The 23,992-nt window shown below is 27.8% G+C and overlaps 1 protein-coding gene and 1 long non-coding RNA gene across 4 annotated transcripts in view; one reads left to right on the plus strand and one right to left on the minus strand.

The window, feature by feature from the left end:
- mura (murashka) overlaps positions 1-9,118 on the minus strand; it is a 62,203-nt gene extending 53,085 nt beyond the window's left edge. For 2 of the 3 annotated variants that reach the window (XM_065498778.1, XM_065498777.1), the window contains exon 1: positions 8,819-9,117. The gene's annotated coding sequence lies outside the window, so the exon portion shown is untranslated. Of the gene's footprint in view, positions 1-8,818 lie in introns of all 3 variants that reach the window. The other variant, XM_065498779.1, reaches the window with a different exon arrangement.
- A 7,747-nt stretch (positions 9,119-16,865) lies between these two features.
- On the plus strand, positions 16,866-17,417 carry LOC135963189 (uncharacterized). Its single transcript, XR_010576833.1, has 3 exons — positions 16,866-16,952; positions 17,010-17,096; positions 17,157-17,417. It is a non-coding gene; the product is annotated as an uncharacterized LOC135963189 (long non-coding RNA).
- The last annotated feature ends 6,575 nt before the right edge of the window (positions 17,418-23,992 follow it).

A 23,992-nucleotide genomic window follows, 5' to 3' on the forward strand; every position in this document is an offset into this window, starting at 1 on the left:
ATTTCTACATTTTTCATTTCCGACCCTATAAAGTATATATATTATGGATCCTTATATATAGCGGAGTCGATTAAGCCATGTCTGTCTGTTGAAATCAATTTTCTGAAGACCCCAGATATCTTGGGGATCCAAATCTTCAATAATTCTGTCAGACATGCTTTCGAGAATTTTGCTATATAAAATCAGCAAAATCGGTCCACAAATGGCTGAGATTTGACCTATATCTGGATTACTAAGACATTAATATAGACAATGTGGATATATAAAAAAATTTTAACCCAAATTTTTTTTTTCAAAAAAAAAAAATTTTAAAAACAAAAAAAAATTTTTTTAAAATTTAAAAAAAAAATTTAAATAACAATGGAAAAAAATTTTTTTCAAAAAAATAAAAAAACAACTTAAAAAAAATTAAATTTTGTTTACTTAAAAATATTTAAAATTTTGAAGTATAATTTGGTGAAGGGTATATAAGATTCGGCACAACCGAATATAGCACTCTTACTTGTTTTTATTAATATTTTCTGAACGTTTGCATTGTATCTAACGCTATGTTTACATTTAAGTCTAGCAGTTGAATATGCCTAACTTTTAGTCAAATCTAAGTTTATATTTCAAACAGAAATCCTACGACAGAGTAAACTTAACACAATCACCCAGTATTACAATATATTTAACCAAAAAAAAAGAACTACAAAGGAGTTTATGGATAAGAGTAGGAATAAAACCAAGCAAAAAAAAAAAAGAAAAGACCTCCAGTATTAAAACCTCCCAGTGTACAGCGTTCAAAACTGAAAACAAACAAAATGGAAATAAACAACAAAGTAATCGTATGTTTGTATGAAAATATATGTAACTATGTATGGGCCCATATGCAAAATAAATTAAAAACAACAAAACAAAAACACCAGCTGCCAGGCGGAGGTACACATCTTTATATACATACATCCATCCATATACAAATGTATATACACTGTTAACATTGATTGGAAGGACAACGAACGATTACTGGGTCTACAAATAACTCACTCTATTTACTATGTCTACCAAAGTACGAGTATAAATACTGCGTGTCCCCATACATTTACTCGGCATACAAATGCATCCGCACACCCGTACTCCTGCCTACACTTTGTACTTCCTGCCATTACTTTGCCACCGATTCATAACTGTCGCTTTAGTCTGTCCGCCTTTAAATTTACCCGTTTACACGCAAAATATAAAATAACGAAATATGAATAAGTATTGATGACCAAACGCAATATTTCACAAATATTTTATTGTAATTGGAATTTTGGATTAAATTAAAAAAAATGTTTTTCAAATGTTAAATATTGCTTGTGTATTCCCTAATTTCCCAAATTTCTTTAAGTGTTCTTAACCATAAAATGCGAAACAAAAAGCCAGATATTTATAAGAGTAAATTCCCATATAAAAATGTATAATTCATTAACAACAGTTTAACGCTAAATTCTTTAAATTTTAAATGTTTTGATTTCTTACTGTCAACACGCAGAGAAAACACATGGTTACGACATGTTTGCCGCCACTATGCTATGTTCATTTTAAATGGTGTGTTTCTGAAAATACTAAACACAATTAAATAAGAATAACTATTATAAAAATATTGTTATATTTAAAATTATTACATGATCACAAATACTCCATAATACGGTTATTTAAATACAACCATAATATAGTTGGTATCAACCATAATATGGTTGAGATCAATCATAATATGATTGTAATCAACCATGATATGGTTGAATCAACCATAATATGGTTGAATCAACCATAATATGATTTTGCACAACCATATTATGATAATATCACCTAATAAGATTAAATAAATTAAATTAAATCGTTGAACAGTATGATTACACATGAAATAATAAACAAATACTTAATAGCAAGTAAGAGAGCTAAATATATTCGGCTGTGCCGAAATCTTATATACCCTTCATCAAATTATACTTCAAAATAAATTTTTTTTTCACCAAAGTTGTTTTTTATAATTTTTTGGAAAAAAAAATTTGAATTGTTTTTTAAATTTTAAAATTTTTTTTTTATTTTTCAATTTTGTTTTTAATATTGCAACAAAAAAAACATGGTATAAAAAAAAAATTCGGCTTAAATTTTTTTTCCGATTTTGACCCATTGTAGGTCCAACTTACTATTATGGTCTTATAAACGTCGTTGCAAAGGTCTTTGAAATATCTATCATTAGATATCCATATTGTCTATATTACTGACTTAATAATCCAGATATAGGTCAAAAATAGAGGTTGTCCTAGTTTTATCCTTATATCTCAGCCATTTGTGGACCGATTTTCTCGACTTTAAATAGAAACCGAGACGGAAGAATTTATTGAGAATTTAAATAAGTTATTTGGGGGCTACGGAAAGTTGATTTCCACAGACAGACGGACATGACTTAATCGGCTCCGCTATCTATAAGGATCCAGAATATATACACTTTATAGGGTCGAAAAATTATATTGTGGAAATTACAAACAGAATGACAAACAAGGGATTAAATTCTGATTAAGTTGGAACCTGCTGGGTAGCAGGTCACAATAACAGTGGAGGCAATGGAGGCTCAGCCAGGCTGACATTCTTGGGGTCGATATATTCAAGCGATATCACCATATTCGTAGATAATCAGGCTGGACTTGGTAATATAAAAAAAAAACTACAACTACAAGTTTTCAATGAACAAAACGTATTAAAACTGTGATGGGTGTCAGGTTATAATAACAGTGGCGGTAATGATTTGAATTGCGCGGATGATATTTACACATATAGTTGTGAAGCATCCGTGAATGTGTAAATTCTTTTAAATATACCTTCAGTCTGTACTGAAGTGCCTACAGATCTGGTTAAAAATTCAGTACTGTTACCCCGAATGGCTTTTACGGATCCTCTCTGTTCTCTTTGTGCTTAATTTACTCCGTTATGAATGCATTTATAGCATTAGATTTATCTTGGGTACCCAAAATTTCATCAATGATGTTCTAGTAACGCTCGATCTCTAGTAAAAAGCATTCATTTCCATTAGTGCAATCTTCACCATTTCCAATTGTATTTCAGAAAATTCCATTTGAATTTCAGAATTTTCTAATTGTATTTCAGAATTTTTAATTTATACTTAAAAAGTTTCTAATTGTATTTCAGAAATTTCCATTGGTACTGCTATTAGAATTTTCCGAAATTCAATTAGAAAATTCTGAAATACAATTGGAAATTTCTGAAATCCAATTGGAAATGCTGTAGATGAGTTGTCATGCCCTTCTAAAACCAACATATTTTGCCTTTGAATTAGTTTATGTGAACGATTTTACCACTTTTCAATGTAAGCTGCTGTTTAAAAAGTCCACCTACGTTTTTGGAAAATTTTTCCATCTCTTTTGCCAGCTCAGTATTGATTTATCCAGTTATACCTTGCGGATGATGTTCTTAGGGGATGAGGTATTTTTTGCTAACTTTTTATACACTTTAGAAAGTTTCTTGGCTGCAATTGTTATGGTTATGATTGTCGCTATGATGCTTGCTACAGTTCTGAAGCCGCATCAGACTTTTTTATACGAACCATAATATAATTTGACAGCAACCAACAAAATCTAATCAAAATAATTCATACTTCTTTGGATTATCCTCAGGATCAAGTTCTCATTAAAGGATGTATTTATTGTAAAGGTATTTATTTCGACCAATTTAATTTTTAGACTTTCGCTTAGATTACTGGACTATGGTAGCGTAATTCAAATTGAAAGTAGGGGTTATGCGGACCAGGATACCACATATTTACTTATAGCAAAGCAAACATAAGTTCCCTGTATGAGTTAATGAGTTAATCAAATCGAAAACTGACCGAAAATCTCGGGAGAATCTGGAGGAGAAAGTGAGAAATTCTTTGATTTCATTTTCGAGAATTCCGGCACTACCCCAGATTTTAATGAAATTAGTTGCAATATTGTTATAACTCTCACGAGGGTTAAACGATATTATCTCAATTCCAAGGAAAGATGGGTGAAGACTAAATTTGACTAAAAATTTGTCAGCAACTTTAGCAGAACTTGCAATGATAAGGAAGAAGAGGATATGACTCAGCTTCTTTTCGGTAAATGTCGGTCATTTGGAGACTTAAGACATTGTACTTATTAGGAAACTGATTTGCCTTTTTTGAAACATCAAAATTGTTATGACTGTGTCAGTGAATATGTCTAAAAATTTCACCTCCGTAATTAAAGGTGGTCAACAAATACTTAATGAAAAGGGTGACAACAATATTGGAGAGACGACTAAGCATTTTCTTTGCCATTGTTCGACATTTGAAGACGTACATTGTTTGGTCAACAAATACTTATTGCAAAGACTTGTGTCTCTAAAGATGATTTGGGTGGATCATACCTTTATTAGATCCACTGTTTGGCTGGAGAGTGATGAAGGCCAAGAAACATGGGACCAATGGTGCTATAAGAAGTAGGTTTTTCAACGGCTCCAAAGTTTTGGACCCAAGTGAGTAACGCTTTAAATGGTTGCCAATTAAACCTAAATTAGCCTAAACAATGAAGTACATCTTAAAAAATTATATGTCTACTACTTCAGTCAGGCTTTTCCAACCGGGTGCACCAAAAATAACAGCAAAAGATGAACAAATATTTCGAAAAATACTTTAAATGAAAATAAGATTCGACCAACATTTCAGAGTTAAGGAAAACTTTTCTGTTCGAAATTAATAAAAAACTGATTTATTAATAAATTGAATACAAATATCTGCGTCTGTTCCAAAATATGCCAAGAAGCCCGTATTGGGTTAGACTCTTATATTTAATAGCATTCTGAAATGTACATGTACTCCAAATTAGGAACGCAGACTGAAGTACATTATAGACATTAGTCTAGACCAGGGGGGCTAGTTGTTGGCCTTTCAAATTGATCTCTTAAATTCTCACATTAAGAGCCATTTTTTTAGAAGGAAACGAAAAATACTGGGAAAAGGTTTGAAACTTGAATACACATTTTTATAAAATGAGTCCCAAAGTTTTTACGTTAGTGAAATCAATTTTTAAGGATCTGTCAAGAGGCGAGTAAAGAATACAATGTTGCTATTGATAATTTCAATGTGGGTAATTTTAAGTATCTACATATACATATATAAAGAAGTAAATGCGAAATACATAAGAGACACATACATAGAAATGTTTGAGTACATGAATGTCTGTGTAAATACTAACAGTCATTGCTATTTTTTTTGTAAACAGTTCATTTTTGTTTTATTTGCACGCAATTGGTTTAAGTTTTCTTTTCTGCTTTTTGTTTTGTTTTGAATTTACTCAATACGTTTTTATTTTTTTGGAGCTTTCAGCACTCAATTGATGGTGCCAAGAGCCACAATTCGTTATTGTTTGTTTGTTGTATGTTGTAATAAGAGATTGACAAAAAAAAGAAAACCCAAGTAGATAAATCTATACACATACATAAATTTATGTAAATACTTACATACATACAAATATATATGTATGTATGCCTGTGTAAACATTAGACTGCTCCAGAATATAATGAATTTTGACAGTAACAGTGACAGTTATGCAAAAAAATCATTGTCGCATTGGTTTCAAATATTTGGAAATGCTTTAATAAGGGGACAAATTGACTATTTTTTCAGTTTCTTGAAAAACAAATGGCATAAAATCTCAATTTCTTTAAAGGATTTTGAAAATTCAATTTCAAATTTTCGGCGTTTTTCAGAAAAACCTTAATATTTTCCAAAATTGTTGTTATTAAGACAAAATTGTTTACTATGGCTCAGTTTCAATAACTCGGCATTTTGAATTTAGGCTTATAATTTTGTTTTTTCCAATGTTTTGATGATATATAAGTTCTGACAGAGTCAAAATATTTGGGAATAGCGGCAATTGAATAACAAAACTTGAAAATAATATTATTCTTTCTTGTAAACATATTTCCAAATTACAGAGCTGATACGGCTGGGTAATTTTTTTCTACTTGCAATATTGCAGCAGTCTAATTTACACAGATACATAATATATAATTGTAAATAGTCTCAGTGTTAATAAAGAGCCAAATGTAAAACATAAAAAAGGGTAAGAATATACACAATAAATAGAAAGAAAAAGTATATATCGTCACCTAAAATGTAAAACAACGTATGATAAAAAAATTCGAAATTGATTCAAAATAACGTATCATCAAATGCATGAATTTCTTAAACCAAATAACGTATTTTAATTATTTTTCAATTTAATGAAGTATATTTTTTAGTTTAAATAAGAAGAAATCTGAAATATAAAAAACCTATAACAGCTTTTATATAATTTATATTAATGTTACCTTATTTTGGCTTTAGCAATTAACAAATCATAATAACATAAGACACAGCCTAAAGTATACTTCAAAATTTGAAATATATATAATCCAGATTAAAAAATTTTGTTTCTATATTTCTAATAGTTTCCATTTTATATCGTTTTTTGCTTCTCCTTTAAACTTATAAAAAGTGATGTTACGTTATTTTGCATTTTAGTGGGCGATATGTAAGTAATGGTTTCTTTTGGAACAAAGGATTTCCATTACTTACACATATTTTGTTGTATGTATCGTATGAATTTACCCAGAAATACACAATTATTTGGAATTAATATCAGTATAACTTTTGAGCCTAAAACTTTAGTTAGTCTGAGAGTTGAAAACAGGGAAAGTTTAATAAGTATAAAAGGGAAAATATGCATAGGAAAAATCATAAATACAAGTTTAAATTAATTTGAGTTTTCTTCAAATATCAATTAAATGTTTTTTTCACATTCCAAACTTAAATTGTCTTTATTTCGTTACTTGAAAAGCAAAGTGCCCTAACTTACATTTTACTAATATTATAGGAGGAGGAAAAAACATGATAAAATAAACAAGTAAGAGAGTTATATTCGGCTATGCCGAATCTTATATATCCTTCACCAAATTATACTTCAAAATAAAAATTTTAAATATTTTTAGGTAAAAAAAATTATTTTTTGTTTCCAAAGTAGTTTTTTTAATTTTTTGGGAAACATATTTTTCGAATTGTTTGTTTAAAATTGATTTTGGTGAAAAAAAAATTGGGGTTAAAAAATATTTTTTTCCGATTTTGACCAACTTGCAAAGGTCTTTGAAATATCTATCATTATACTCTTCATAATGAGTGGCAAGGGTATATATGTATATGTTTGTCATTCCGTTTGTAATTTCTACATTTTTCATTTGCGACCCCACAAAGTCTATATATTCTGGATCGTTATAGATAGGGGAGTCGATATAGCCATGTCCGTCTGTCCGTCTGTGTTTTGACATCAACTTTCCGAAGCCCCCAAATAACTTACATACACGATTCATACATCTATATCTCCGAATTCTTCCGGCTCGGTTCCTATTTAAAATCGAGAAAATCGGTCCACAAATGGCTGAGATATAAGGAAAAAACCAAGACAACCTAAATTTTTTACTTTTTTTAAAAAAATTTAAAAAAAAATAAATAAACAATTTCGAAAAAACAACAGGAAAAAAATTTAAATTTTGTTTACCTAAAAATATTTAAAATTTTTTTTTTTAAATATAATTTGGTGAAGGGTATATAAGATTCGGCACAGCCGAATATAGCTCTCTTACTTGTTAGAAATTGTTAGAAATACATATTGTCCAGATATAGGTCAAAAATAGATAAAAAATAGATCTTGTCCTGGTTTTTTCCTTATATCTCAGCCATTTTTGGACCGATTTTCTCGATTTTAAATAGCAACCGAGCCGGAAGATTTTCGGAGATATTGATGTATGAATCATGTATGTAAGTTATTTGGGGGCTTCGGAAAGTTGATTTCAACAGACAGACGGAATATATATACGTTATAGGGTCGGAAAATTATATTGTGGAAATTACAAACGGAATGACAAACTTATATATAGCCTTTCCACGAAGGTGAAGGGTATAAAAATATTTAGGTTTTCAATGTCTGTAAATACCTTAACTAAAATCTGAAGTTGTTTAATAATAAATTTCCATTTAATTAATTATTTCAAATTTACATCTTCGAACGATATAAGAGAAATGGAACATTTGAAATTTTGCCAGTTATTAAAAAAAAACAGCTTTTACCACCTAATTACGTTTAAAAATAGATATAGAAATAATTTTAACCCTATCACAGATTTTATAATAAAACATTGTACTTTAAACCCATAACTTTAAGAAACTGATTTTGTATTCAAATACCAAAAAAAAAAAAAAAACAAATTAATTTTGAAATAAAGTTAAAATGGCATAACAAACTCTCTTTAACAAAGTATTTGCATATTTTTACATATTGTTATATTTTACATTATTATAATGAACAGAATACATAATAATGTGTCTAACAAAATATGTATTCAATAAAATCAACACGTCTCTGAAATTATATATGAAATAACTAAATAATTTTTAACTTTCATTTGAAACTGAAAATTTAAAAAAAAAAATATATTATGTAGTTATAACAGCAAAAGAAACAAAAGCTGTTTTTTAGCATTAATTACAATTAGGGTTGCAATAAAATTGAAACGATTTTTTAAGCTCAATTATGAAATGTGTGCATTTTACAAAAAAAAAAACTACCCAGAAGTAAATATACATTTATGTTTGTTAAAAAATACTCTATATATGAAAGTAAATACGTTTTAGATTAAAAAACAAACAAACAAAAGTTGATTAAATGCCAAGAAACCCAAGTAAAAACATTAAAAAAAAGAAAATAAACCAAATATTGTAAAAATATGAAGGAAAATTTCCCACCTTTATGATAATTTCTCTTTTCAAATGTATGTATTATTGTTACAGTTGTTGGGTTTTAGATAGTAGGTTTATAGCTGTTTATTGTTGTTGTTGTTTTGATTTCCTGTTGCCATTTAATGTTTGCAAATTTTAAATAACTTTATTTTCATTTATTTTGTGAATGAAATTTAGTTTTTTACGAAATTATTGTTTAAGGTTTCCTAAAAACGGAAGTGGAGAGGTGCAACTATGATGATTAATTTTATTTTTCACTAACACTTAACTAAATTATAATGAAATTTTAATTTTGTTGTACATATTTTTGTTTTCATTTAAATATTATTTTTTCAGTATAATTATTAAACTTTATTGTTTAGCTTTTATTCTGGATTTTGCTCATTGTTTAAATTATTTAAAACACAATTTTTAATTTATTTTATTGAATTTTTTGTTTTGTTTGTGTTGTATTGTAGATTATTACTTTTTATTTAGAATACACTTTACTTCCGTTTTGTTTTATTTTTCTTCTATTGTTTTCATTATTTTTTTATTGTCAGTCAATTTTGTGAGCCTCTTTATTATGTCTTTCTCTCTCTTTAGAAGACTTTGTTCATTGTTTTGTTGTTGTTTTTTTGTGCTTTTGGCCTTTTATATACACGTATGTATGTCTGAATGTTTGTTTGTCGTGTTTATTGATATGTATGCATATGTGTGTGTGCAAATAACACTGTTATCTTTTGTTTATTTTTTTGATTTTTATTATTTTCTTGTATTTGTATTTTTTTTTATTTAATGTACACACTCTCACATTAGTACATATAAATATGTATTAAAAAAAAAAATAAACAAAAAGATTAACACAAGTTGTGAAGAAATAATTATGATAAAACAAGTTCTACGTTGTTTATTTTTAAGCGAACCACTCACGAAGAAAAATAAAAACACAATGTGGTGAATTGTCAAATGTCTGTTGTCTTTATAAAATGTCAACATTTCGTATGAATGAGCTAGACAGCAAAACAGCAGAAAACGAAAAGTACTATTGTGAATGATTAGTTACCAATAACACAGTGGTAAATAGAGCTTACTTTGAGCTTTTTTTAAATTGTTATGAAATTTTATAGAAATGTTAAGAATCAAATATGTATAATAAATAGTTTTCTGTTTAACGAGTAACAAAATACAAAATTCGTCATGATATAATTTTTTGTCTCATCATAAGGTAGTTAATTAACATTTGTCCTGCATACCACTGTGCCGTGGTGAGTTTATATAAATTAATGCAAATAGCTCCCCTCCCCACATTTAAGTAAAAATACATGCAATAATATGATTTCTTCATAAGGTTGTATAAATAAAATTAAGGGACGTTTAAACAATTCGCATTTACAAAAAAGTTGTAAAATTCTATTTCCTATATTATGACAATAATTTCGTATGAACTGGAATAATCAGTTTTTCATTGTACATGTCACAATTGCTTCTTATGTTTTACAAAATTTACGAATATTATACGAAAATATTAAAATTAAAAATTTTCATCGCTATATAACCACCGCCGCACCCGTATATTGACTAAAGCGCCCTCACACTAAACGAAAAAAAATAACACAAACAAAAAAAAAACAAACCCCAAACATGTATGTATGTATATATACTACAAATACAGCCCCACAAAGAAGGCATTCTTTAAAAAAGAGAATAACCTAACAGTTTATTATATTAATTCCAAAATCTATTTAATACTAAATTAATCCAAAAAACAGTACAAAAATTTCAGATAATAGGTCAATAATCATCTTATATATAAATAGGCCACACGTTTTATTGTGGTACATTTTTAAGTATGATTGTCCACCAATATTGATGAAACATACATATATGGTTTAAAAGGTTTTTTCTCTAGATGTGCACAATATAAAAAGTGGTAAAAATCGTTTTAAAAGTGGTCGAATTTCGGCCACCAGGCGAACCTAGTGTTTATAATTTTATTAAAAAAATTAAGGGGTCTGGAAAAAATTCGTTTCGAAAACTAACTTTTTCAATTATGGCACTATTTTCTATTAATATGAAAATACTTATATGTTGTAATGATAAGCAACTAGGAACTTAAAAATTTCAATTTGTATTAAGTCGAACTACTATACCAATTCCAATTGTATTTCAGAAATTTCTAATTATATTTCAGATAATTCCAATTGAATTTAAGAAATTTCCAATTATATTTCAGATTAATATTTCAGAAATGTGCAATTATATTTGAGGAATTTCCAATTATATTTCACAATTTTCCATTTATATTTCTAAATTTTCAAATTGTATTTCAAAAATTCCCAATTTCTGAAAATCAATAAGAAATTTCCGCAATTTAATTGGAATTTTCTGATTTCTGAATTTTAATACACTTTTTTCCATTTTAGTCACACATATAAAATAGTTGTGGTTGCGATAACCGAATTTATTTTTTTTTTTTTTTTTTAATTTTAAAAAAAAATGTTCAAAAAAGAATTTATGACAAAAAAAATGTTTGTGATGAAAAAAAATTGGGATTAAAAAATATTTTTCCCGATTTTGACCCATTGTAGGTCCAACTTACTATAGCCTTATATAATTATATATCATTGTCTATATTATTGACTTAGTTATCCAGATATAGATCAAAAATAGGCCAAAAATCGTTTTTTCCTAATATCTCAGCCATTTATGGGCCGATTTTGTCGATTTTAAAGAGCAACCGAGACGGAAGATATATTGATGAATGAATCATGTATGTAAGTCATTTGGAGGCTTCGGAAAGTTGGTTGGAGAATAGACATAGAGCGGAAACTCTCCTGTCAAAGACCTAACTCAGTTGTCAGAAACCTAAGTGGTGAGAATGTATTGTAAAAAAAAACTATGTGAAAACAAAAACAACACTCGTATGTGTGATTATTTTGAGTAATTTTTTTTTTTGAGTTTTTTTCTAGTTTCCGCTCTATGTTCTCTATGATTACAACTATATTATAATTATGTAATCTAATTAGGCTTTCCAGATCGAAATTTAATATTCAATTAAAATTCATTTAAAAATACCACTAGCATCTGGTGTAAGTAAATACTGCAAAATTTTGTCTGCATATTAATTTTGCTTTATTCTTTTTCTGTCTTTTGGTAATTCATCAAAAACTTCCCGAGTAGTAATCTGCATACAACATATCAATTGAATTTTTAAAATATTTGGCAGCTCTTCTAAATTATTCAATGACAACAACGAGTATTCAATATATTTAAAAAAGTAATTTACTTATATTTTTGTTTAATGAAATTTTTTCTTGATTCTTGTCACGCATTGAAATAGCTTGCTTGACAATTAAGCCAAATCAAGCCCGTCCTAATCTAATACAATTAAAAATAATCACATTAAGATTGAGCATTAATCTAAATATGGTTGAGTTCACCATAAAATGGTTGCGCTACTACCATAATTTGATCATTTAACCTATCATGTTTCTATATAATCATATTATAGTTGAGATGAAATCATAATATGGTTGTATTATATTATGATTGTACTAGATATTTTGTTACTATTTTGAACTCTTTATGTATTTCCTAACCTGGCAAGGATGTCTTTAGAAATCTACACTTATAATCTGATTGTTCAATCATAATATAATTGAACACATACATATATTTTGATTATCATACAACAAATAATTTTAACAAGGGATGTAATTATGATTAATTTAGATGATCATATTTATGATATATACGAACCATAATATATTTTGACAACAACAATAAAATCCAAGCATTATATGAAGCTATTCAATTATGATCACCATAACCATATTCTTTTCTTTGCGTGCAGTCTGTTTATTCCCTTTTTTCCCTAGTAGATTAGTTGTTTACCTTACTTGAAATAAGGTTATTTGATAATTTATAAGGACTGATATTTAAATTTTGGAGGTCCATTTATTAAAGAAGAAATTAATAGCATAAATAGCTCTTTTGATGAATGAATTATTTGACTACTCTGTTATGGGATATTCGGGGGGACAAACATACATACATCTACATTGATATTTAACTAAGATTTTTTATAGAGTAGTTGGAGTATTCAACCAATATACACAACACTTCACTTCCTTTTGTACATACATGTTACATCCATTCATACATGCATATGTATCTCAAACATATGAGAGTATGTAAGTAAGTTTGTATATATTTGGATATATTTACATACTTACATACGAGTAGTATAATATTAATACATTGGGTACCTCTACATACTATGTATCTATGTATGTAATTATATATAGTACACAATTTCAAGAGATATTTAACTTTTAATTCTCTCCGAAAAACTTTTTAATTGATTTTTATTTTCTTTCACATTCATATACTTTAGAATTCTGTTGAATTTATTGTTATTAATTATTTTTTATCATTTTAGATATATAAAGATTTTCTTATATACATACAGACATCTACTATGTATATTTAATTTTTTTTTTAAATTTTTTTTCTTATTATACAGCTCGTTTACCAATACACACTTATTCTTTACATAATTTATATACACACATATTTATACACTTTTTTATATACATATATTTTATTGTGAGTTTTTTGTATATTGATGAACAGAAAACAGAAAAAAAACTTTACAATGTTGATTTGGATGATTTCATTTCGTCGCTGTTTTATTTTTTATTATTATTATTAATTCACACAAACGAGTTATAGAATGTACGTTTAACAATGATTATTATAAATTTTTCATTTGTTTTGTTTATTTTTCTTGCACATTTACTGCTGCATATATATGTAATTTATATATGTATTTATTTTTTCATTCTTTTGGTATATTATATTAAAAGATTTTGTGGATAGAAAATAGCAAACAAAAAAAATTACGCTGCGGTTACCTTCTTAACACACCTGAGTCCCACAAACGTCTGACAGATACGAATAAAATTTGGTATATTATCAGTGTTGTCAGATTAGGGGATTTTTTCTCCATATTGGGGATTTTATTTTTTAAATGGGGATAAATAATTTGGTTTGGGGATATGGGGAACAGTTGGGGAAATATTGTATGTTTTGGGGATTTTTATTTTTTCATTTTAGTTTTCGTATTTACTGAATTGTTTTATTTAATTTATGTAAGAGTTTATTTTAAAATCGAAAGAAAACATTGAACTTTAAGTCTGATAAATCGTAAAATTTCAACAATATGCTATTTGACATTTTATACTGGCAATCCTTGATATTATGTGTTATCAATAGACGTGAATGTTTGTTTTAGAAGAATTTGTAACGTTAAAAATTGCAAAAAATAAAATTGCAAAAAAAGCATAATTCCACCTGGGAAATTGAATATTGGTCTCAAGGTATTTCTTATGGAATAAAATCTGAAATTTAAATGTATATAAAGAAGGGTATTCATTTCAAAATTAAATGGAAAATTACACTGAGTTCTTACAATTGGTTATAGTTTGTTCAAAATACAACTTTTTGTGTAATTTTTAATTTTTTTTTTTTTGAAATAAGTAACCTTTAGATGTATATGTATTATAAATTTTATTTTTTAAATTATCATACATACTTAAATAAAAAGAATTGTTGAACAAATAATGTACATATAAATATGTATGAATTAAAATTAAACTAGTATTTTCACTGGGGATTTTTGGGGATATCACAAACTGTTTTAGGGGTATTTCGGAGATGAAAAATTTAAATTTGGGGATAAGTCCACAATCGAGATGATTATCCATACATTTAAATGATTTGTTAATCACTTCAAATTGACATGATTAAATCTTAATCACTTCATTAATCGCGTAGAATCGACTGAACATACCTCAAACTGATGATGATGTAGCATCGACCACCTTTTAGTGTAGTACCGATAAATAAATTTTGACAGCAGTTTTTTTTCCCTTAAAAAACCTTAAATAATTCATCAATGTTCACAATTTCATAATTAAAAAGTTTAAAATAATCTGCTGATATCTTTAATAAAGTCATTATTTCCATATATAATGCCTTAAAGAAATATAAATTTGTTTTGTTGTTTTTTATTTGTACATTGTACAACATAATCATTTTAGTGTCAACTTAATCATCTCAAATGTAATGTGAACGGCTTTGATTAACTTATGCTATGTTCACACTTGGGCTTTTAAACGCGTTTAAGCAAAATTTTGATTAAGTTAATCAAAGCCGTTCACATTACATTTGAGATGATTAAGTTGACACTAAAATGATTAAGTCGACAAATAAAAAAACAACAAACAAATTTATATTTCTTTAAGAGCCAGTTTTTGACTTCGTATTTAAATATGAATTATATTTAAGTTCTATTTAAATACGAAAATGAGTTTCTCAGTGCTTTTTTAAATGATACTTAAATGGCCAACGTTGGCCATTTAAATTCTATTTAAGTTTCATAAACTACCATATGTTTTTGACAGCTGACTTTTGTTGTTTGGTTTTTTTTTCACTCTATTGTAGTAAAAAAAAAAAAACAAACAACAGCGTCTTGCTAAAAAAAGCGTCTTGCAAAAACTACAATTCCGATGCGGGGCAATTGGAGCTTCTTTTGTGCATTTTCCTACCAATAATTTTATTGTTTAATAAACTTTTATTTCTTATTGGGCAAAATGTATCAATTTTTGTTTTGGTTGAACAGCTGTTTTAAGCAAAACTATCGATAAATTTTTGATATTTAGTAGTGCTGCCATACTTTTATCTTATTTAAATAAGACAAATTATGTAGCACTGAAAAACTCAAACTGTATTTAAATACAACTTAATTTTAAGTAAAAATTAACTAAATACGTATTTAAATAACAAGTCAAAAACTGGGCATAAGGCATTAAATATGGAAATAAATACTTTATTAAAGATATCAGCAAATTATTTTAAACTTTTTAATAATGAAATTGTGAACATTGATGAATTATTTAAGGTTTTTTAAGGAAAAAAAGAAAACTTCTGTCAAAATTTATTTATCGGTACTACACTAAAAGGTGGCCGATGCTACATCATCATCAGTTTGAGGTATGTTCAGTTGATCCTACGTGATTAATGAAGTGATTAAGATTTAATCATGTCAATTTGAAGTGATTAACAAATCATTTAAATGTATGGATAATCATCTCGATTTTGAAGTGATTAGAGCTTAATCACATTTGAGATGATTAACTCTGCAAATGTGAACATAGTATTAATCAACATTTTGCTTAAACGCGTTTAAAAGCCCAAGTGTGAACATAGCATAACTTACGAACGTACCTTTCTAGTGTACTAACGATTTGGCGCGCCAAATTTTTACCTACAAGAAATAGATCCAAGGCGCATTAACAAGGTGAGTGCATAAAATCAGCTGTTTATTAATTCGCTGTGGTTTAATGTACACTATATGTCAAACTAACATATAGATTTTGACATTTACCCTACATTTTAACAAAAACAAAATGCCTGTTGTTTTTGCATTGTTGTATTTGTTGCCGGGACGCGCTCGCCTTGTTAATTAAAATTTGATTGATTGTACATAGTTTATTGGTAACCACGAAAACCATGAAAAGATAAAAAATAAAACAGAAATCTGGCATCATAATAACAAACCGCCACAAGGGAATAAGTATAACAAGATTATAACATGAACACACTGAGTTATTATCAAGGCGAATTTATACAAGGTGGAGTCAGTCAAACAGCTGATAATTTTTTTTTCGCTTTTTGGTTTTAACAGTTGTCAAAGCTTGTTTTTATATTTAAATATCTACATATTCTAATCGTATTAACAAAATATTTATTTTTTACATAAATAAGTAAAGCCCGCACTATACAATTATCTACACTACATTAAGTTTTAATACATATTTGTTTATTTTTTCATTTTTGTTTTTTGACATTTGTTAAGACCAATTGTTGTATTTGTAGAACTGATAGCACCTTGTATAAATTCGCCTTGGTTATTATTTTACATTTGCTTTGATTGGACCAAGATAAAATAAACAGCTGACAAGTGCTTGTTGTTTTTGTAGTCGAAAATCAAATTGGTTCATCTTATTTTTTAACTGTTTTTCTTTTAGTTACTTCTTAGATTTCTGCGTAAACAAAACAAATGCTCAAATTTTATAAATATTAAAATGGAAAGGTTGGTACAAAATAAATTTTAATTCATATTAAGATATACTCATTAGTTTTTTTAAAGCTATCTTAAAAGAAGTGACCAAAATATTAATGTACAAGAATATATCAGTGATTCTGAAGACTCATGTCGTCCAACTACAAGTAAAAGGTATTAATAGTAATTTAACTTACCATTTATTGTTTTAAAACAAAAGTGTTTATATTATAGAATGTATACGCAAAAAAATGGTTTAATGACCCAAGACTGTCTAAGTGGATTATCGAAATAAATGAACAGCAGGTTAAATGCAAATTTTGGCAATGCATTTTAAAATCAAAACTAAGCACACTTATAGCTCATGGAAAAACGTCTAAACATGTAAAACTGTCAGCCCCATTCAGTAGCAATGGCCAGAAAACTCTCCAATTTAACCAAACAAGCTGTCATTCCAAAATAAAAGAGGCAGAGTTATTAGAGTCTTTGTATGTCGCCGTTCATACGAGCATAAGGTCTACTGATCATTTAATTCGTTTACAAAAAAATATTTTTTATGACAGCAAGACTTTGGGTGGAACCAAATACACGGCCTTAATTAAGTCGGTTTTGGCACCTCATTTTCAACAGCTTCTTATTGATGATATCAGTGACAGTAAGTTTAGCCTGATTATAGATGAATCAACAGACATCACTATAGAAAAATATTTAGGAATAGTGATTCGATAGTACAGTAAGACTAACAAAAACATAGTAAGTACGTTGTTACAGCTTTGCCCGTTAGAAGATGGATCAGCTCAAGGTATAACCAGTGCGATTTTGAATGTTTTAAAGGAATTTATTTTAAATATTTCGAACATGGTGGGTTTGGGCACATACAATGCCAGAGTAATGACAGATATTAATCGTGGTGTTATCGCCAATTTAAAAGAAAAAAATAAAAACATTGTATTAGTACCCTGTGTCTGCCACTCGATACAACTGTCAGTGTCTTCCGCATCGAAAACTACCAGAAGAGATAGAATATTTGGTGGCGGAAACCTACAACTGGTTTTCAAAATCAACAATTAGACAAAAAAAACAAGTAAGAGAGCTATATTCGGCTGTGCCGAATCTTATATACCCTTCACCAAATTATACTTTAAAATAATTTGTTTTAAATATTTTTAGGTAAACAAAATTTAATTTTAAAAAATTGAAAAACAATTAGTTTTTCAATTTTTTTTTTTGAAATTTTTTTTTTAATTTTAATAAAAAAAATTTTTTTACAAATTTTTTTTCTTTAGTTTTTAAATTTTTTTTTGGGGGAAAAAAATGTATGACAAAAAATTTTTTTTATAAAAAAAAATTCGGGTTAAAAAATATTTTTCCCGATTTTGACCCATTGTAGGTCCAACTTTCTATAGCCTTATCTATATCGTTGCAATGGACTTTGAAATATCTATCATTAGATATCCATATTGTCTATATTAATGACTTAGTAATCCAGATATAGATAAAAAATAGGTCAAAAATCGAGGTTGTCTCACTTTTTTGCTCATATATATCTCCGTTATTTATGGACCGATTTTGCTGATTTTAAATAGCAAACTACTCGAAAGCATGTCTGACAGAATTATTGAAGATTTGGATCCCGAAGATATCTGGGGTCTTCAGAAAATTGATTTCAACAGACAGACGGACATGGCTTAATCGACTGGATCTATAAGGATCCAGAATATATATACTTTATAGGGTCGGAAATGAAAAATGTAGAAATTACAAACGGAATGACAAACTTATATATACCCTTCTCACGAAGGTGAAGGGTATACAAATTTAGCTTTTTTTTGGCATTTAAAAATCCATTTAGCATTATTTTGGATAGGATTTAGCTGCAAAAATTTTTGAGACCAGGTCATACTGCGCCGTGAAGTTAACTTTACGAAACGTACGCCATTTTATTGATGCTCTTCGGAAAGTTGTAATTTTTTTAATTTTGAGGAGTGGCCAAAGTATTCAGCATTTTTAGTTTTGGGAAACTAAATACTTTTTCAATTTTTCCAAATGCCTTTGGAATGTTGTCCAGCCGGTTCCGTATTTTTTATACAACCATAAATCTATCCCCAGAAAAAGTACGATGGCTTGTTGCTACCTCTATAATTTTATTCTAAAGCGACATAAAATTCAACAAATATATACAAACAGCAATGACACAAATTTTAATTCTAGGTTCGTAGGAAATTTCACAAGTGAAAATGTTCATAATACTTTTAAAGATTATTTTAATGGTGCTGGAGCATTTTTCGTACGTACTTATTTGAATTAATTTTTTTTTTGATACCCTGGTTGGGATCAAATGTTTAATTTTTTTTTAGATACGATATATAGTATCGTATATATCGATTTTTTTATATGTATGAAAAAAATATTGAAATTGTTACAGGGTTTTATAAAAAGTAGAAAGAATGCTATTCCTTATTTTTTTTATTTATCCATCCTAGCCAGTTAATGCTCCAATTAATCTTGAAAGAATAATTCTTGTTATAATTAGAGGTTTAAAAATAATATAAGAAATTAATATTAAAGGGGCAATTTTTTGTCAGGTTATTAAAATTAATGTATTTGATCAAGATAGCCCTTCTATTACATTAGGAAATCAAATAATTTTTATTTTATTTTTTAATACTTCACGAATTTATTAACAATTTTTAAAATACTATAAATATAAAATTATATACTATGTATATTTATATATATATAACTTTGATTTAAAATTCTTCTTTACCTAAAATATTGACTGTTGTTTCTAGGCTTACATTGCTATGTAAAATATCTTGGATTTGTTTCAATTGCATCATTGTAATCTCACCTCCCTGACTGCAGTGAAATGCAACATCAACATATCATGTTTGCACCCGTTCCTGTTGCACTCCATGTGGCATATTTTTTAATTTTAGATACCACCATTTCAGCATATAATCATCTTCTTCTTCTGCAAGAGAAACTTTCTCAATTTCATCTTCTTTTTTCAAAGTTTTGGTGGCCGCTGCTAAAAATGTATCGTCTACCGAATTTTCATTATGTCCTCCTTTTTTGGTGTCTTGTTAGAATGAAACGAATGAAATAGTATTGAAATAGTATTTGGTGCAAATTTTCTCATTTTGTAAAACATGGTTTTAATTTTTCAAATCGGATGAAAATTGTAAGTATTTTCTCTCCCAGCGCATATGAATAAAAAAATCAAAAACCTACACAGAAAAAAGAATGGTTTTCACAGAAATTTGAAAAATGACGAAAAAAAAATAAAGCGAAACTTTTTATAAAAACTTACACAATTTCTAAAATTGTGCATACATTTTGTGAAAGCTTAATTAAGACTTCATAATTATCATATCCATAATGTGAGTTAGAGGTACTAAAGTACTACGACCTACCCTAAAACAGTTTTTTCAAAATAATTCCAAAAAATTCGAATTTGAGGGTGTTTCAAAATCTTTGAAAACGGTTTTAGTATGTCCTCACCTAGGACTACAACCCCCATTAGTTCGATTTTCAATTCAGAACCTGACAAAAAGTGTTATTTTGTAGCAGATGAATTGAAATCAAATCATAATACAACTTTTGTTCTGATTTTATAAGATTTTCCGACTCTGTGCCTTCGTTTTGTAATGGAAATTCCTTTTTGGATCACTTTTTGATAAGTTCAAATTTAGTTGATATTTTTAATCCAAATTTTTTAATTAGATCACTTCCAACTTTTTCTGTCCATTTTCCCATAAATGTCCAGTTATAATTTTTAAATTTCGAATTTTTACCTCCTTCAAGAATACTAATTGGAACTCTTTTAAAAATTAAATTATATCAGAATTATCTGCAAAATTCCCTCGACTACAAATTTATCAAATTATGAAATAGATCAATTTGTTGAAGAATTTTCTTTTCAATAAGACAAGTAACAAATAATCATAGTGAAAAAATAGAATTAAAAAATAAACAAGTTTTTGTCTCTGACAAAATTAAAAAATTATACAAATTTAAATTTAATTGGCAAAAATATTTAAGAAGGATATTTAGAAGAACTTTAAATAGAACGCATCCAGATTATATACTATTGTCGAAGCAAATTCAGCTGATAAAAATTATTATAAAAGAACTTGTTCAAATTGAACAGGCTGAAATTTTTAAAAAAACGTCTTAAAAATATTGTTCCAGGGCCTAGATATTTTATAAGGGAATTTCTAATATTTTAGGAACATCAAAAAATCTTCATTTACCAAAATTATTGTAAACGGAATAGAAATTACTGATAATGCTCAAAAATTATCAAATATTCAAAATCATATGTCGGTAATCTATTCTGGTTTGAAGCCAAATAGATATGTTTCAGATGATGAAAATACTATTAGAGTACATTTGTCTCAGTATGAAAATTGTGAATGTGGATACTTCTTATATTCCAAATCATCAATTTGGTTTCAAAAAAGGTCATTCTACCAACCATGCTCTTTTGAAATTTCAAAACGACGTTGTAAAGAATTTAAGGGAAAAAAGATGTACTGTTGCGGTGTCCCTTGATATAGAGAAAGCGTTTGACCATGCTTATCATGATGGTATTATATTTAAAATGATTAATGTTGGTTTTGATCCATTCATTATCAAATTAATAAAAAACTTTTTTTAAAATAGAAAATTCTGCATTCAACTGGAAAACGAATATTCTGCTTTTGTTGATGTTCATTGTGGTGTTCCTCAGTGTTCGATTTTAGCGCCATATTTATATAACATATTTATTCATGATTTCCCACACATGAATTTAATAATTCACCTGGCATATTATATGCAGATGATTCATTACTTTATACTCACGGTATCTCCCCGAAAGATACCTTAAACTCAATAAATGTTGGGGATTAAAAATCAATGTGTTTAAAAGTGAGGCTATTTGTTTATGGAATGCGTCCGGTAAATGCAAAAATATTGTTGTTCCTGAAAGCAAGAAACTTAAGAATGCAATATTTGGGTGTACACTTTAATAAACTTTTTAAATTTAATCGTCATGCTAGAATTTTTCTCAATAAAGCCAGAGGTATCAAAATTTCAATTGGAAGATTGTTCAATAGTAAATATTTACCACAGAAAACAAAATTATTTATTTACAAAGTAAGTATTATACCAGTGCTTCTTTATGCCTTTTCAATTTGGTTTATTATTTCACCAACGGTAAGAGGGAAATTAATAAAAGATAAACTCACTGTTTATTGTTGGAATTTTGTTTAAGCTTTGATATTTTTACAAATAAAGCTTGAGTGTCTGTAATTCTCATTCACTCTATGGCTTGATTTGTATAATATATTTAGTTTAAAGCCTTTTTGGAAAAGGTTTCCTGATGATCTGGCCTAAGCAACCAGTGAAATATCGCATAGGAACTAGCTTATCCCCCAACAATAAATGTCAGTGAATTTATCAATAATTGGGAAATTCAGCACAATTCTTACTATGATATTAATTTTGTATTCCCGTATAACTCTTGGTAATGAAAGAATTTGAAATTTTTGAGCGAAAAATTCTAAGGATTTGTGTAAATAAACATTTTGATGATACTAATAAAAAATATTCAAATCAGTATATTTACGAGTTAGTAAATATTAAACCATTGGCTACATACGCTTTTGGTTTAATGAAAAGTTTCATTAAGGGTACTCATTTAAACGCTTAAGTTTCCCATTTGTGCAAAATTTGCGCGACGTGTTTCATGAACTCACCTTTTCAATTTTGTGCAAGTTTATACAGAAAATTTATATTTGATAAAAATGTCAAATAAAAATAAATTCAACAAAAGCTTTTAAAAAAATTTGTTCAAATTGCATACATTTTAATTTGAAAAATGTTGAATGAAAGTTAAATCTTTGGAACAAATGGTGGTATACATAGTTTGGAAGATTTTGTTTATATTCTATCTGTTGGTTAATGTTTTCAGACACAATGCCATTTAATCCAAACATTCTGTTCCAAAGTTACACAATTTTCACATGCACACAATTTTTATTTCTTATAAATAAAAATAAAAAAAAGCAGCTGATTCATCAAATGCACAATAAATTCAAGTTTGCGAGTCTAAATTGACGCGCAAACTTATCGGAGTTGTGCAAACGAATTTCCATACATTTTTTGACAGTTCATTTGCGAGAGTGTAAAAATGCACAGATTGCACAGTTTGCGAGACATATAAGCGTTTACATGAGGACCCTTATTGACTCTTTACACTGCTTGAATAATGAATTAATCTTAGATGTTTTGAACGATCAAAGTGGTTTAAATTGGTTGAATACCAATTACTACTCACCATTAGGTTATGTGGAGCATGAAGTTGCATACGTTAATATTACATTGCCAAAATTCAAGGTTGAGGATGATTTTTTTATTATTATAATATTTTTAGTTTTTTTTACTTTAGCTTTAAGTTTAGTTTTAAGTACACCATTAATTACATTTTGAATTTATGTTGTGCCGGGAGCAAGCACCACAATCTATTATAAAAATTGTTTCTTAACCGGACAAGTTTGTTGCTGTGAAACAATATATATTGTATTAAAACAACACTTCTTATAATCAGATCCATTGTACCTATAATATGTATGTATATTTAAAAGTCTCAAATAAACTTAACTTATGTTGAAAAAAAGTGATACTATTATTGCCACTTACCATATATTCTTACATGGACGATTTTCCAACATTGTTATCGACAGTTTCGTCCAAAAATGCCAATTGGTCAAAATACCATAATTTCGGTTTATAAATGTCATCTTTTGATGACCCTGACTTCAAACTGTTCTTCACTTTTTGGACTTCTCTCTTGTAGCAGGATCTAAATATGTTTATTTTTTTAATACCATTACCATTCGGGTTGCCTCTGGATGCACCTCTTCATTTTTACAATGAGCATGTTAAGCCCTTTTTCCAAATGTCAAAAAACCAAAATGAAAAATTAAACAAATAAGTATTTAAACTTAATATAGTGTAGATAATTGAATAGTGAGGGCTTTACTTATTTATGTAAACAATAAATATTTTGTTAATAAGCTTAG

This window comes from Calliphora vicina, chromosome 1, assembly GCF_958450345.1.
Source record: "Calliphora vicina chromosome 1, idCalVici1.1, whole genome shotgun sequence".
NCBI lineage: Eukaryota > Metazoa > Arthropoda > Insecta > Diptera > Calliphoridae > Calliphora > Calliphora vicina.